This window comes from Neoarius graeffei, chromosome 22 (assembly GCF_027579695.1).
Source record: "Neoarius graeffei isolate fNeoGra1 chromosome 22, fNeoGra1.pri, whole genome shotgun sequence".
NCBI classification, from domain to species: Eukaryota; Metazoa; Chordata; class Actinopteri; order Siluriformes; family Ariidae; genus Neoarius; species Neoarius graeffei.
In genome coordinates this window covers 47,401,697-47,416,798 of record NC_083590.1, presented here as the reverse complement: position 1 = coordinate 47,416,798, position 15,102 = coordinate 47,401,697, and the positions used below count along the sequence as shown (strand labels likewise).

At 44.7% G+C, this 15,102-nt stretch overlaps 1 protein-coding gene across 3 annotated transcripts in view; it reads right to left on the bottom strand.

Moving 5' to 3' along the window:
* The window catches only part of ago3b (argonaute RISC catalytic component 3b), a 146,600-nt gene that overhangs the window by 130,435 nt on the left and 1,063 nt on the right, over window positions 1-15,102 (bottom strand). The gene's annotated exons all lie outside the window — the stretch shown is intronic.

The window sequence follows — 15,102 nt, the reverse complement described above, 5'->3', positions numbered from 1 at the left end:
CCTGCATGTCTTTGGACTGTGGGGGAAACCGGAGCACCCGGAGGAAACCCACGCGGACACGGGGAGAACATGCAAACTCCGCACAGAAAGGCCCTCGCCGGCCCCGGGGCTCGAACCCGGACCTTCTTGCTGTGAGGCGACAGCGCTAACCACTACACCACCGTGCCGCCCTTTTGCAACAATTTAAAGAATTTTAACCCGCTCCAACCGTTCACGTAGTAATAACCAAAATCCTTGTTTGATACTGGGGGGGGGGGGGTGAATTCTGATGTTCAAATTATTTTCTTTTTATTTATTTTGTCTGGGCGGCACGGTGGTGTAGTGGTTAGCGCTGTCGCCTCACAGCAAGAAGGTCCTGGGTTCGAGCCCTGTGGCCGGTGAGGGCCTTTCTGTGTGGAGTTTGCATGTTCTCCCCGTGTCCGCGTGGGTTTCCTCCGGGTGCTCCGGTTTCCCCCACAGTCCAAAGACATGCAGGTTAGGTTAACTGGCGACTCTAAATTGACCGTAGGTGTGAATGTGAGTGTGAATGGTTGTCTGTGTCTATGTGTCAGCCCTGTGATGACCTGGCGACTTGTCCAGGGTGTACCCCGCCTTTCGCCCGTAGTCAGCTGGGATAGGCTCCAGCTTGCCTGCGACCCTGTAGAACAGGATAAAGCGGCTAGAGATAATGAGATGAGAGATTTATTTTGTCTTTTTTTACTTTCTCTTCTTTTTTAATTCTCTTTTGTTCACTTATTTTTTGTTTGCTGTTTGGGTGTGTCTGTCTGCATTTGTTGGGGAGGGTGGGGGATGGGTGGGTCGAGACCGGTTCCGTTTCTGTGTATTTGTTTTTTGTTTATTTTGCTTAATTTGGGACTGACAGATTTTTTAAAATCTTGGTCTCGACCCGAATCATTTTTTTTAATGTATTTTATAAATATACCGGTGTGTCTGTTGTACAAAATGATTCAAAAATAAAATAAAGAAAAATAAAGAAAAGAAAGCCTGACCAGTATGATCCTCCGGGAAGAAGCCTGTCTGCAGGCATCTGCTTTTCATGGTGAAGTCAGTCGCTATAAAATGGACTGTCGGACTCGTAAGGTTCCATGGTCCGACTGGACCACAAATCCGATGTCGCTGAAAAGTAGTCCACTTCTCCCAATTCGACCTCGACAGCTGCCCGCTCCTCGTCGTACATGGCAGGTATTGCAACGTTTGAAAAACAGTTGCGTGAAGGCATCGAGTATCGTTTATCCAATGTTTTGATCATTTTTTTAAATCCGTCATGCTCTACCGTGTTTATGGGGGCCATATCTTTAGCTAGGTGGTAAGCGATTGCTGCAGTTGTTTCCTTTTGCCTGCTGGAGCTGGGCGGATATGGTGTCGCGTTGCGTATATAGTCTCCGTTATAGACGTCTGTTTTTTTGGACATTCATTTTCAGGGGTCTTATTTTGTACAGTTTCATACTGCACTTTGTGGTGGTGTTTGAGGTGCCTAAACAGGTTGGTCGTATTGCCCTGCTTTGCTGCTACTCGGGCAGAACATATGGTGCAGTGTACATCGCACTGGTAGTCGTCGTCTGGTTTAAATCCGAAATATTGCCACACCAAAGAATGCGAACCTCTCTTAGGAACAAACTGTGTTAGACGACTTGCCTGGCTCTCTTCGCTAACACCTGGGTTTTCATCATCCTCCATTTTCCTCATGCAGACTTCGCATATCTCTTCACTCACTCATGCTGCTGTGCTTCGAAAAAACAAGTATCTCTTTCTGCCTTGCTTGCAGCTGAATCATGTGACGTGCAGGTCCATTCATGATTGGTTTAGGGAGAAAGCCGGCTGCTACGCGCGACCACATGACGTGCCGGTGCATTTAGGATTGGTTGAGGGAGAAAGCAACTACAGTGGACTTTATGGGAGCACAGAGGGAAACTAAAGTGTGACGCGGCTCGTGATGAAAAAACAAACAAACAAAAGAATCGTCTCTAATCAAAAAGTGAATCGCATGTAGGTGTGAACTGAGATCGCGGGGTTTTTTTACGATATATCGTGCAGCCCTACTTTGTACCGTGTGAACGCTCTACCGGGGCAGCCCCGGTGCTACACCGGAGTAAAAGTTGCCGTGTGAACACCCCTTTATTTGCACATCTCAAATCACAAAGCTCAAAGCTATAGACATTAAGATCTGGTTCAGATTTTTAAACATTGAAGAAGAAAAAAAAAAAAAAAAGGAAATACTCCTACTGTCTACCACGAGTTGGCCTAGTGGTTAATGTGTCTGACTCTCGACTGGGAGATCACGAGTTCTACTTGTGGTCAGGTCGTACCAAAGACAATCATAAAAATGGTACCTACTGCCATCTGGTGAGGCACTGCAATACAGATGTGAGTAGGGAGTCAAACTCTTGCGGTTCGGGCAGCACGGTGGTGTAGTGGTTAGCACGGTCACCTCACAGCAAGAAGGTTCCGGGTTCGAACCCAGCGGCCGTCTGCGTGGGTTTCCTCCACAGTCCAAAGACATGCAGTTAGGTTGACGTGGGGCGGCCTTGGGCTGAGGTGCCCTTGAGCGAGGTACCGAACCCCTGACTGCTCCCCGGGCGCTCTAGTGTGGCTGCCCACTGCTCTGGGTGTGTGCGTGTGTGTTCACTGCTTCAGATGGGTTAAATGCAGAGGATGAATTTCATTGTGCTTGAAGGGTGCATGTGACAAATAAAGGTTTCTTCTTTCTTTTTCTTCTTCCCCCACTGTAACCCTAGCTATGTAACAGGCAAGAGGCCCAGGGCTACTGAAACGGAGCTCAGCGCCACCCAATGCACCTCAAGAGCCTGGTTAGCCGAGCCTGGGAAGACCAGGTCCTGGCATGGGAGGGGCTTTGACTTGACCTCTACCATCTACTTATAGAGGAAGAAAAAAAAAAAACTGCTGCCAAACAATTACTGCCAAACTGCAGGGCTTGGCATTAACTTTTAAACCCACTTGCCCTGGGGGTAAATTTCCACTTGCCGCCCCAATATTATCACTTGACCCCTATTTTGCGAGTACTACTTTTTTTTTTTTAAGGAAAAACCATAGAATAGTTGTGAATTGCAACGTAGAATGAAGATCACACATTGAGTTGAAGTTTGGTTATTGATCAAGTTTGGTTATTGGTTACTTTTTACTTGTAACGGACAATAATTTTATCCAAAATAGTTTTTCCTGCCTTAGTCGATTTATTTCCATTTCACATGCATGCAGCTGTTCTAAAGTTCAGTGTGTTTGTGTAGAACACGCCCCTTTTCCACCAAAGCAGTTCCTGGGCTGGTTCGGGGCCAGTGCTTAGTTTGGAACCGGGTTTTCTGTTTCCACTGACAAAGAACTGGCTCTGGGGCCAGAAAAACCGGTTCCAGGCTAGCACCAACTCTCTGCTGGGCCAGAGGAAAGAACCGCTTACGTCAGCGGGGGGGCGGAGTTGTTAAGACCGACAACAATAACAAGACCGCGAAAGATCGCCATTTTTAAGCGACGAGAAGCAGCAGCTGTACAAATGCAAAGTCATCCATTATTATTATTACTGTTGTTGTTGCTGCTGCTGCTTCCGTGTTGTTTTTGCTTCGATATTTGCACCAAGGTTTATGCAAACGTAGCGACGTAACTGACGTATACAGCGACGTAACTGACGTGGCTCCCCTTAGCACTGCAAGCTATGGAAAAGCAAACTGGTTCTCAGCTGGCTCGCAAGTTGAACGAGTTGTGAACCAACACCAGCACTGGCCCCGAACCAGCCCTGGAACTGATTTGGTGGAAAAGGGGTAACTGACTGTAGGTTCATTACTCCGTAATGTAGAAATCATAAAATAGAAATCTATAACAAAAGCTTGTATGAAGAAAACAATAGGGTGCCAAGACTTTTGAATAGTACCGTGTTTGAGAATATTTACACGGCTCGAAATTCGCGGTGGTCCGGTCGCCCGAGGCGACTTAATTTGTCATTTGGCGGGTAATTCCTGTCACTAGCCGGCCCGGCTGGCTAGTTGAAAATAAAAAATATATATGAAGCGAAGGTTCAGACACACCGTCAACTAAAGCCGCCACATATTAATCGTGTGCCGTGTCTGTGTTAATCGATGTGTTTATCGGCAGGACGGAAAATAAAGAAGAATTCCGAATCATATCGTGTCGGTTTTTTCACTACTGCGCATGCATATAACGCATCTCGTTGAATATCGCGGTAATCACGTTATCAAATTCAATAGATGTGGCCACATTATCGCCCATTTAAACACGTGTTTTTGTTGGTGTTTACATCTACATCTGCCAAAGCTACGTTGCGATGTGGAATTTTCTGAAAGGTGTACAGAAACCGCCAGAGACGGGGACAAAGCGACCTCGGTCTGAAGAGGAGAAAAAGGCCGCCGATAAAGCGTACGAGAAGGAGAAACGACAAAGGGCTTCTAAGCAAACGTGGGAGCAGGGTAGGCCTCGGCTGCGATACGATTTTTATGGAATAATTAATTTTTTTCAAGTCGATTCCTAGTCAATATGAAGCTCTTAATGCTTTCTCTCTCAAATGGTTAAATACAGAAAGCATGTTGGACATATTTTGGGTGCGATAGTCATGATAGTAATTTGTTTTCAATACTCATACACCAAGTTGCCAAGTTTTCCAATATATTATTATTTGTTGATATTATATTATATTATGGTGCTCTGTGTTGTTCTCATTTATGTATTTAACAACAGTATCAAAATACTCGGGTCTTGAAATAAATGCACATTAGTCATGAACAATGGGAACTACTCTCTTGTACGTTATTTTTGACAGAAGTAAAATTCATACATGAACAAATTTTGGCGAGTTACTTTGGAAGGGAACTCGTCCGACTATATATATATATATATATATATATATATATATATATATATATATATATTTGTTAGATCATCCAGCTCTAGATTTAAAGAAAAAAAAAACAACGTACTGCGTCATGACAGACAGGATAATGTTTGAGTTTAAAATTATTGTTTAGTGTGTAGGTTCTGGGTGTTTTATACAGACCTGGCAACATGTAACTGAATCAGCGCAGCCGCCCTGTCATGACGCAGCGCAGGGTTTGGGGTTTTTTTTCTTTTCTTTTTTAACCTAGAGGTGGATGATGATGATAAAAATAATAATAATAATAATAATAATAATAATTTTAAAAACCCCAGATATAAATATTTTGCACAGGACTGTGTTCCTCTGATAACAGAAACAAAGCTCCAGCTCTCTCTGCTCTTAATCTGATCTGTTCTTTCGGGATTTATCGCGCATGTCGCTCCTTGTTGAGTTTTTTATGCCCGAGTTGTTTGAAACCAATCTGGGTTTTCTGTGTCGAATAAGGAAGCGGCTTCACCTGTAAGAAAATCAAACACTTTCTTGAAGGCGCTAACTCGAATGCGAGCAGAAAAAAAATAAAACGAGATTCTTAAGCAAACTCTTCCATCCTAACTTCCGACTTTCTCATCTCATCTCGTTATCTGTAGCCGCTTTATCCTGTTCTACAGGGTCGCGGGCAAGCTGGAGCCTATCCCAGCTGACTACGGGCGAAAGGCGGGGTACACCCTGGACAAGTCGCCAGGTCATCACAGGGCTGACACATAGACACAGACAACCATTCACACTCACATTCACACCTACGCTCAATTTAGAGTCACCAGTTAACCTAACCTGCATGTCTTTGGACTGTGGGGGAAACCGGAGCACCCGGAGGAAACCCACGCGGACACTTGTCTGCGACGCTGTCTGCGAGGCTTCTGCGGTGGTCACAATTTTTGGGAGGTGCGCGCAGAGCGTCTGCGAAGGTTGGGGGGCTACGCAGACGCCATCTGTGGCGCCGTCTGCGAGGACTGGGTTGTCAGCATAAATTGGCCTTCAGTCCTCTTTAAGTGGACCAACAGAAAAAGAACCCAGTTCTTTTTGTGTTCACACTGTGAATTTATTACAAAGAGGACTGGGTTCTCTTTCTGGTCCAGTTAAGCTTTGATGGGGCCTCAGTCCTCCTTCTGTTCACACCAGGTCCTCTAAAGCCCTCAGACCCCCAGTGCACGGAATTCTGGGTAATTTTCTCTTGAATCAAAATGTCTGCTGCCATGCTTGCCCTGCTGTATTCTTTGATCAAAATAGTGCGGATTAAGGAAAATAAATTTATTCCAGCGGCTGTGGTAAGTTCCAAAAGGAAGTTGAGTTTCCCTGCTACAGTCACGTGACCAACTATGGCAAACGAAGAAGGTTAAACTACAGTGAAAAAGGCGAAGTGAACCCGGTGCGCTTTTTGTTCACAATGCGCAGATTAGGCGAACCGTACTGTTGATTTTTAGCGAACCGTACTGAGACCACCTCCTGAGGTGGTCTCAGTTCGGTTCGCTTTAAAGGGGTCTGGGTACGGTTGGAGTGTTCACATATGCGCAAAAAATGCTGAGTCATCGATCTGAGTTCGGTTAGATGGCTGAAAGGGACCAAGTGTGAAAACACCCTTAATGGGTGAATAAAAGGCATCGAGTTAAATATTACTGTAGAAAGGGGCTTTATGAAGTTCAGTCCATTTACTTGCATTGGCTTACGGGGAAGATTTGCCACATCCAATATGGCGGACACTCTGACGTATCCCAGCAACGGGCCACCAGCTCAATGCGGCGTCTATGTTTATATGTCTATGGGGGGAACCCTCATTGCGTGAACTTTATAATCAGTATTGGGAAAAAAAATAATAATTGAATGATTTAAAAAAATAAAATAAAATAAATAATAATAAATTTAACTCTTTTCACAAAATATTATGATTTGTTCGTGTCTCGTGTTCGGCATTGCTTGCTTACTTACTCGCTCGCCACTAACAAAATCACGATATTTTGTTCAACCTCGTCCAATAATTGCTTATTATTATGCAATGTAGACATTATAAAACTTGGTTATCCGTACACAACCAGGGATGTGATTTGGGGCTGGTGAAATTATCTGAAAATTTTAGCCACAGGCCCCCAGCTGGTCCAGGGCAGCACCCTGGTGGGGGGACAAGCCCCCTGAAGCTCCTGGGTTTTGGGGTTTTCTGACTTAAAAATTGTACTAAAATGGCAAGCAAACACACAAGAAAAAACTTGTCATGATTAACAAATTCAAGGCAATTTAATGGTCAACATGCAACTCTGACACACACACTCGCTCTCTCGCTCACGCTCTCTCTCTCGCTCTCTCTCGCTCGCTCTCGCGCTCTCTCTCACTCGCGCGGGCTCTCACTCACGCTCTCTCTCTCACTCGCGCTCTCTCTCTCTCTCACACACACACACACACTCTCACTCACTCACCCCCCCCAAAGAACCAGCGCGGCAGGGCGCGCTAGCCCCGCGCCTTGGGATGTAAATCGCCCCGAGGCGAGCCGTGGCGCTCCGCTTAGGTTTCGTTTCTATCCCGGGCTCCAACCCGACTTTGGACGCTCGTAGCTCGGGCAGGGGAGGTCCCAGTATCCCCAAACTTGACAGCCAGAGACCTCTGCCCTCTCTCCAAAGAACGAAATCGCTGAACAAATGTCTCACAGTCTCATGTCCAACGTCTGTAGCAACCTCTTTCTCCAACCATTCCCAGCGGGACTTGTTTTTCACTATTCTGTCGATTTCTTTAACTCGATTTGCATCTTTACGATCGATCACGGAGGCTGCCATCTTTCAACTCTGTTTGAAGCGAGCTTACGTACAGCTATCTAACAAGCGCGTTCATTGGTTGTTACAGAGCGATGGGCCAATCACGTACCTCGTTTCATCTCAATGACGGAATTGCGTCAATGAGATGAAACGAGGTACAGGATTGGCCCATCGCTCTGTAACAACCAATGAATGCGCTCGCTTCAAACAAAGAGTTGAAAGATGGCAGCCTCCGTGATCGAGGCGTAAAGATGCAAATCCGAGGTTGCCATCTTTCAAACAAAGTCGGAACGAATAGGATACGAATGTGGATTTGAGGGAAAAATCGGAAACATTTTTTTTTTCAAGTTTTGAGGTGAAAAAAGCGGAATTCCGCGAATTCGCGGAAAAATCACATCCCTGCACAACGTGTAAAGGCCAATTTATGCTGACAACCCAGTCCTCGCAGACAGCGTCGCAGACAGTGTCTGCGTAGCCCCCCCACCTTCGCAGATGCTCTGCGTGCACCTCCCAAAAATTGTGACCACCGCAGAAGCCTCGCAGACAGCGTCGCAGACAAGAGGGCTCTGATTGGTCCACTCTACATCCGCTGTACACGCACTTCCGCTTCCCTACTTTCCCGGTTTGGTTTGTTTTCAGGACCGGCATTTTTAAAAACACGAGCGAAGATGGAGCAGCACGAAGAGCGGTTGATCGAGGAAGTGAGGAAGTACGTACATCTATACGACTCCAGTTCTAGTCATTATAAGTAACCGGAGGATAAACACTCCACTAACCACACCCACCAACTACTCCTAGCGACTTCGCGCCCCCTTGCGTTGTGCCGGTGAATAGCATCGCGCACGCCTATTACTCCCCGCTCAACGATAAATTACAACTGTCTGCGAAAAGCTATCTGCGAAAGCCTTGTCGCAAGAGCATGCAGAGGCCTTCAGCCTCTCCTCCGTTTTGATGACGACGTGCTGTAGCGCAAGGCGGACGTTTTTTTTTTTTACAACAGTGCCGTGTTTACAGACTGAACTGATTAGGCTTATGTCCGTTTCACTCCAGCGTGCAGTGATCCAAAAAACAATCAGATTGTGAGAAAAGGAAACTTGGCGAACAAGGTTTTAGACATCTTTAGGCAGACTGACTGCACTTACTGCCGTGTTTATCAGACCAGCTCCTTACCCAGCATGCTCTTTGCGGGCAGACGGTCAAGGCAAGGTCACAGAGTAAATAAAAAACATTTCCGTGCTGTTTTGGTAAAATTTGCAAAATAGACAGGAAAACTCAGCAGTGGTTCGTTACGGAGTGAGTTTCTCCCATAGATCAAATGACTCATGATGTGTTACAGTCTTATACTTGCTTGCTTATAGCTTGTACGTCTCGTGCTCTTTATAAACTACTACAGTTCGTATTATGAACAATATAGCAATTGTTTTCCTACATTTGATATTAAAAGGGGACATGGCTCCTGTTAGAAACAGGAGTTATTAGAAAGAACAGCTGTTCGAGGGAGTGGAGGAAAGTGTCCTACTTTTCCCTCTGGTACTGTATTTTATTTATTTGTTGCAGCAGAAGCACATGATAAATAATGTGCTGTAAAACGACCCATAGCGGGGCTCATGTATCACGCTGGATATGAACGCATTGGTGTAAATCAGTGTAAAGCGTTCGTATCCTACTCGTGCTCCTGAGGGTGTGTAAATTTACGCAAAAGAAGACTAACGAATAGAAACCTTGACTTCAAATCATGTAATTTGCAGGGATTTTATAGACGCAATACACTGTCAAGTTTAAATTGGCTATTTTTATTATGTTTTCAGCATCTAGAAGTTCAATTATGACAAAAGAAATGGCACCTTATAAAACATACGCAGAGCCGGAAACAAATGCTTCAGGTGAAGGAAGCTCTAGCTCTCGATTAAGCATCATCTGTAGCCGCTTTATCCTGTTCTACAGGGTCACAGGCAAGCTGGAGCCTATCCCAGCTGACTACGGGCGAAAGGCGGGGTACACCCTGGACAAGTCGCCAGGTCACCACAGGGCCGACACATAGGCACAGACAACTATTCACACCTACGGTCAATTTAGAGGCTGTCCACACGGCAACGGGTTCAGGTGAATCCGATAAAATTGTTTATCGTTTCGGCCTGGCATCCACACGGCGCCGGCGAACCGGTTCCAGAGTGGAAAAATCTGGCAACGGCGCCGTTGCGATAAGGTATTAGGCAGAGACCCGTCCACCCGTAAATTTGACGGGCAATTGCCGATTTCAACGGGCAAGTATACACACAGACGGATACTGAAACGGACGATAATGCCGAAAATTTTCGCACATGAATACTCCCACATGTCATCCGATAAATCCAGTTATGTTCCGCCCACACACGGACTGGCCATCGGGAGTAGCGGGAGTTTTCCCGGTGGGCTGGTGGTTCAGCGTGGGCCGGCGGAGAAAAAAAAAAAAAAAAAAAAAAAAACAGTTGCGCGCTGGCCTTTAATATGATAAGCAATGTTAACAGTTTCTTTAACAAACTGTTAACATTGCTTATTACAGTTGCGCGCTGGCCTTTAATATGATAAGCAATGTTAACAGTTTGTTAAAGAAACTGTTAACATTGCTTATCATATTAAAGGCCAGCGCGCAACTGTTTTTTTTTTTTTTTTCTCCGCTGGCCCACACTGAACCACCGGCCCACTGGGAAAACTCCCGCTACTCCCGATGGCCAGTCCGTGTGTGGTTCCGCCATCATTTACAAATCGTAAGAAACACAGTTTAATACGAAAAATACTGAAAACTTGAAATGAAAAATCAGAATATTTCATCGTTTCCGCCATTTTGGCCCGCACTGAATCTTGTAACATGCGGACTGAATAAATCGCGAATTCTGATTGGTCGAAAATTGCCAAACACCCTGCGTTGTAGTTTCCTCTTTCTTGGCGGGAGAACCGCATTTTTTTTTGCTGACTCACTCTTCTGGATCAAGATGAATCCCAACAAACGCCCCAAATTGAATGTGACAAAAACTGATTCGTTTTTCCACAAAAAGACAGAAAAGGTATGTGTGATACATTGATTAACAAGGGGGTTTCATTGGGGTATGGTAAAATAGAATACTGTTGGTTTTTTTTTTTTATTAAATACTGTAACTAGATCAAAAGATTATATACAATTCATTGTTGTTTATTTTCTTTTCACTTTTGTTACCAAATCAAACACCATACATACATCTGATACATTCAGGAGTGAAACTGAAAAAAATACAAAGTAAAAATATGCAATATTTCTGATCAAAAATTACACGCCATTTCACCCTGAAAATGTCCTAGAATGCAGGAAATGAAGTCTAAATTTCAAAAATTTTCTGGGGGGGCATGCCCCCAGACCCCCCTAGAGGGACTTCACGCCTGCGGCGCTCGTCTTCGCACCTGCGGCACTTATCAGGATTATATAAAATATTATTTTTGACTGGTAAATTTCTTTTTCTGCCTAATACCCTACGTTGCGAAGTCGTCTGGATGAGTAGAACGGGTTTGTTTACGATGACGTCACAACCACATGACTAGAACAAGCAGCACTCTCGCTGTTTTGTATGAACCACTGCATTGCATTCACTTTTGTATACAGCTTTTCTTTTAAATAAACAAGTAACTGAACCATTTCTTGAATTTCTTTTTTTTTATTGGATAAGACTGCTTTTCAAAATGTTCACACAATATAAAAAGTTATATAAATTATATAAAAATGCATTTCAAAATGTTCACACACAATAAGAAAATTAAGTTATATAAAACTATGCACACTAATAAAACTAATTTGTACACACAGAAGGCACGATTTCCTCACGTAGTCGCAGCCATCTTCTTCTTGTTGTTGTGTGCTTGTTCCTGTGAGTGCTTCACGCCGGGTAGAAGAAGGGGTTTATGCGCATGTGTCCTACTTCTTCTATTGTTCTGATGTCTCCGACGGGACCGTCTTACAGCGCACGTAGAGGTGTGGCATGTGTATTGCATTGTTTTCAGCAAGCGTTGCGTTGCCATATGGACCTGATATTTTACTGATCCGTTGCCCATGTGGACGCGATTTTTTTTAAATAAAACCTCGTTGCCGTTGTCGTGTGGATGTAGCCTTAGAGTCACCAGTTAACCTAACCTGCATGTCTTTGGACTGTGGGGGAAACCGGAGCACCCGGAGGAAACCCACGCGGACACGGGGAGAACATGCAAACTCCGCACAGAAAGGCCCTCGCCGGCCACGGGGCTCGAACCCGGACCTTCTTGCTGTGAGGCGACAGCGCTAACCACTACACCGCCGTGCCGCCCGCACAACCATTATGAAAAAAATATTGTCTCCGGTAAACCAGTCTTCTTTCGTTCAATTACGTGCTGGCATCAAAAGACACCGTTGGTTGTAAATGAAGCCAAACTGAGTGGTTGGAGTGTATTTTCATACACAAATGGAGAAATGTTCGCCGAGTGTGTAATTGTGTCGCCCCACTGCAGACCGTTGTCGTTGTTAATTCATAGCATGCTCAGCTGCGTGAATGTCTCATGCACCGAAAATAAGAGATTTACAAGCCAGGAACGCCTCATGATGCAATACGCAAGAAAAGAAAGAAGATTTACTGCCATTTTACTTTGTATTTGAGTAAAGTGAATAAATAAATGGTCTGTGGAAAATACATTTAATCCTGGGAACTGCATGCACAGGAGTTTATTTTGTGTTTACTCCCCCCGGCTGGCTACTTATTTGTCATGGCTGGCTAGTATGAGCCTTAGTGGAAAGCCCTGGGAATGCGGAAATGTCAAGTTCGATTTTAGATTTACGAACCCGAAAAAAAAAAAGTGTCAAAAAAATGGCGTTAAAAAAAATTTCACCCGCACAAACAGCACTCACCCGGCCGGTGGACCGGAAACAGAACATTTTTTAATAATGGCCTTATGAATGTTGACTTCAGCAAATAATGAACCCTGAAAGAAAGTAAGTAAAGAGCAGTGTCTCTCCCCAGGGATTTCAAACAGCATCCGGGTAAACTCATTTTGAAATAGCGTCAAAATCCACCCTGTATGTTTCGTAAATACATTCAGTCGGTAAACAGGAAGTTGATGTGCGACAGACCTGAAAACGGTACACACGGTATAGAACCCCAAGCTGAAGCTTGCTACCAAATATCAATCAGTTGTGCTTTGTAGTTGCTGAGAAAAGGGTTATGAAAATTTTGTAAAAATTCACACTATGTGTTTCGTAAATACATTGCCAATAAACAGGAAGTCGATGTGCGACAGACCTGAAAATGGTATAGAACCCCAAGCTGAAGTTTGGTACCAAGTGGCTGTGACTTATGACTGCTGAGAAAAAAGAGAGAGAAAAAAAAAAGGTGTCTCGGACAGACGGACAGAGGTAAACCAGTATACTCCCCCTCCTTCGGAGCGGGGGTATAATAATAAATATATCATCGTTTCCTTTTACACAGCTTTGGGTGAGGAGATAACGAAGGAATACGGATCTACTCTGATGAATTTTACAAAATCTTAGATATCAACAGTATTGTCAGCACGACCAAAGAAATCCCTATCAGAGGAATAAATCCACAACATGCCGGGAGTGAAACTGCTCAGTGAGGGTGGTGTTCGGGAGATATGCAGAAAATGTGTTGATGGGGGAAGGAACTGAAAAGAAGTTCAGTTCCCAGGGAGACGTTGCCATACCAACCGAACCCATATGGCCCGCCCTCTCCATGGCAACCGAGTCGACACCAACAAGCCATAAGAACAAAACAGGTGCTTCCATATATAGTCACGAGAACACCTGCATAAACAAGACTCTACATCATGCACACCATCAGGACACCGCTGAACCCGGCATTCATTCGATCATTCGCCTACACATACTGTACACCGGACCCCAAAACTATTGGCACCCTTCATAAATAATGAACAATATACAGTATTAAGCTTTGTGCATCCTTGCAAATTTTCAACAGTCGACTTCTGAAACTATTTTCTCACGGCGCTGATTGTGCTTAATGATGTTTTTAACCGTTTCTGTATTTTTTTCCCCTCCCTTTTCAGATCCAACACCTGGCTTGTGCAATTCACCCCCACCCCTTCAATTTCTTTGTATTGAAAGCTCTTTGGTTTTCCCCACAGTGATGGACGACAAAGGGATTTTTAAAGAACACCGTAACACAAGTGGTTTCCTCAACTGACTGGGTGCAAAATTTGAATCATTAGGCCTCATGTATCCAGCTGGGTATGAACAGATTTCATCTCATCTCATCATCTCTAGCCGCTTTATCCTGTTCTACAGGGTCGCAGGCAAGCTGGAGCCTATCCCAGCTGGCTACGGGCGAAAGGCGGGGTACACCCTGGACAAGTCGCCAGGTCATCACAGGGCTGACACATACAACCATTCACGGTCAGTTTAGAGTCACCAGTTAACCTAACCTGCATGTCTTTGGACTGTGGGGGAAACCGGAGCACCCGGAGGAAACACAAAGGCCCTCGCCGGCCGCGGGGCTCTAACCCGGACCTTCTTGCTGTGAGGCGACAGCGCTAACCACTACACCACCGTGCCGCCCATGAACGGATTTATTTGTAAAAATCAATCATGAGCACTTTTACAACACATGAAAATCCTGTAATTTCAGAAAAAACGTGAGAAAAACTAACGTAAACTTCGACTCAGTTGACTTCAAAATCATGGATTACGGCACTTTTATATCTGGATTATTCTGCCACTTACAGAAGAGTTTTGGAGTCTCCATCAAAAATGCATCCTCATGCTAGTTCACTAGGTCAGGGACTAAGAATACCATTGAGAATTAGTTTTTGAAAAAACTAAGTCATTTTATTATTATTAGCAATACTTAAAGTATACTAAAAAAAAACAGAGGAAAGAAACCAAGCAAACACAAACCCGTAAATTAAGACAAATAAAGCAAATAATTTGACAAATGGCACAGAATCGAGTCGAGTTACCGACCACCTTGGTCTCTCAGGTTGTTTACCCTGACTGTTCATTTCATGCTCTCAGCTGTCTGGGCATTTGACCTTTTAAGGAGTTTTGTGGGCGTCACTAAATGCAAATAAACTGTGTAGAGAACATGCTTTGTACTTTACAGAAGATCAAATATCAAGATAATCCTGGGATTGACTCTGGACAAGTCGCCAGGTCATCACAGGGCTGACACATAGACACAGACAACCATTCACACTCACATTCACACCTACGGTCAATTTAGAGTCACCAGTTAACCTAACCTGCATGTCTTTGGACTGTGGGGGAAACCGGAGCACCCGGAGGAAACCCACGCGGACACGGGAAGAACATGCAAACTCCACACAGAAAGGCCCTCGCCGGCCCCGGGGCTCGAACCCAGGACCTTCTTGCTGTGAGGCGACAGCGCTAACCACTACACCACCGTGCCGCCTGCACAACCATTATGAAAAAAATAAAAATAAATTGCCGCTCTGCTGATA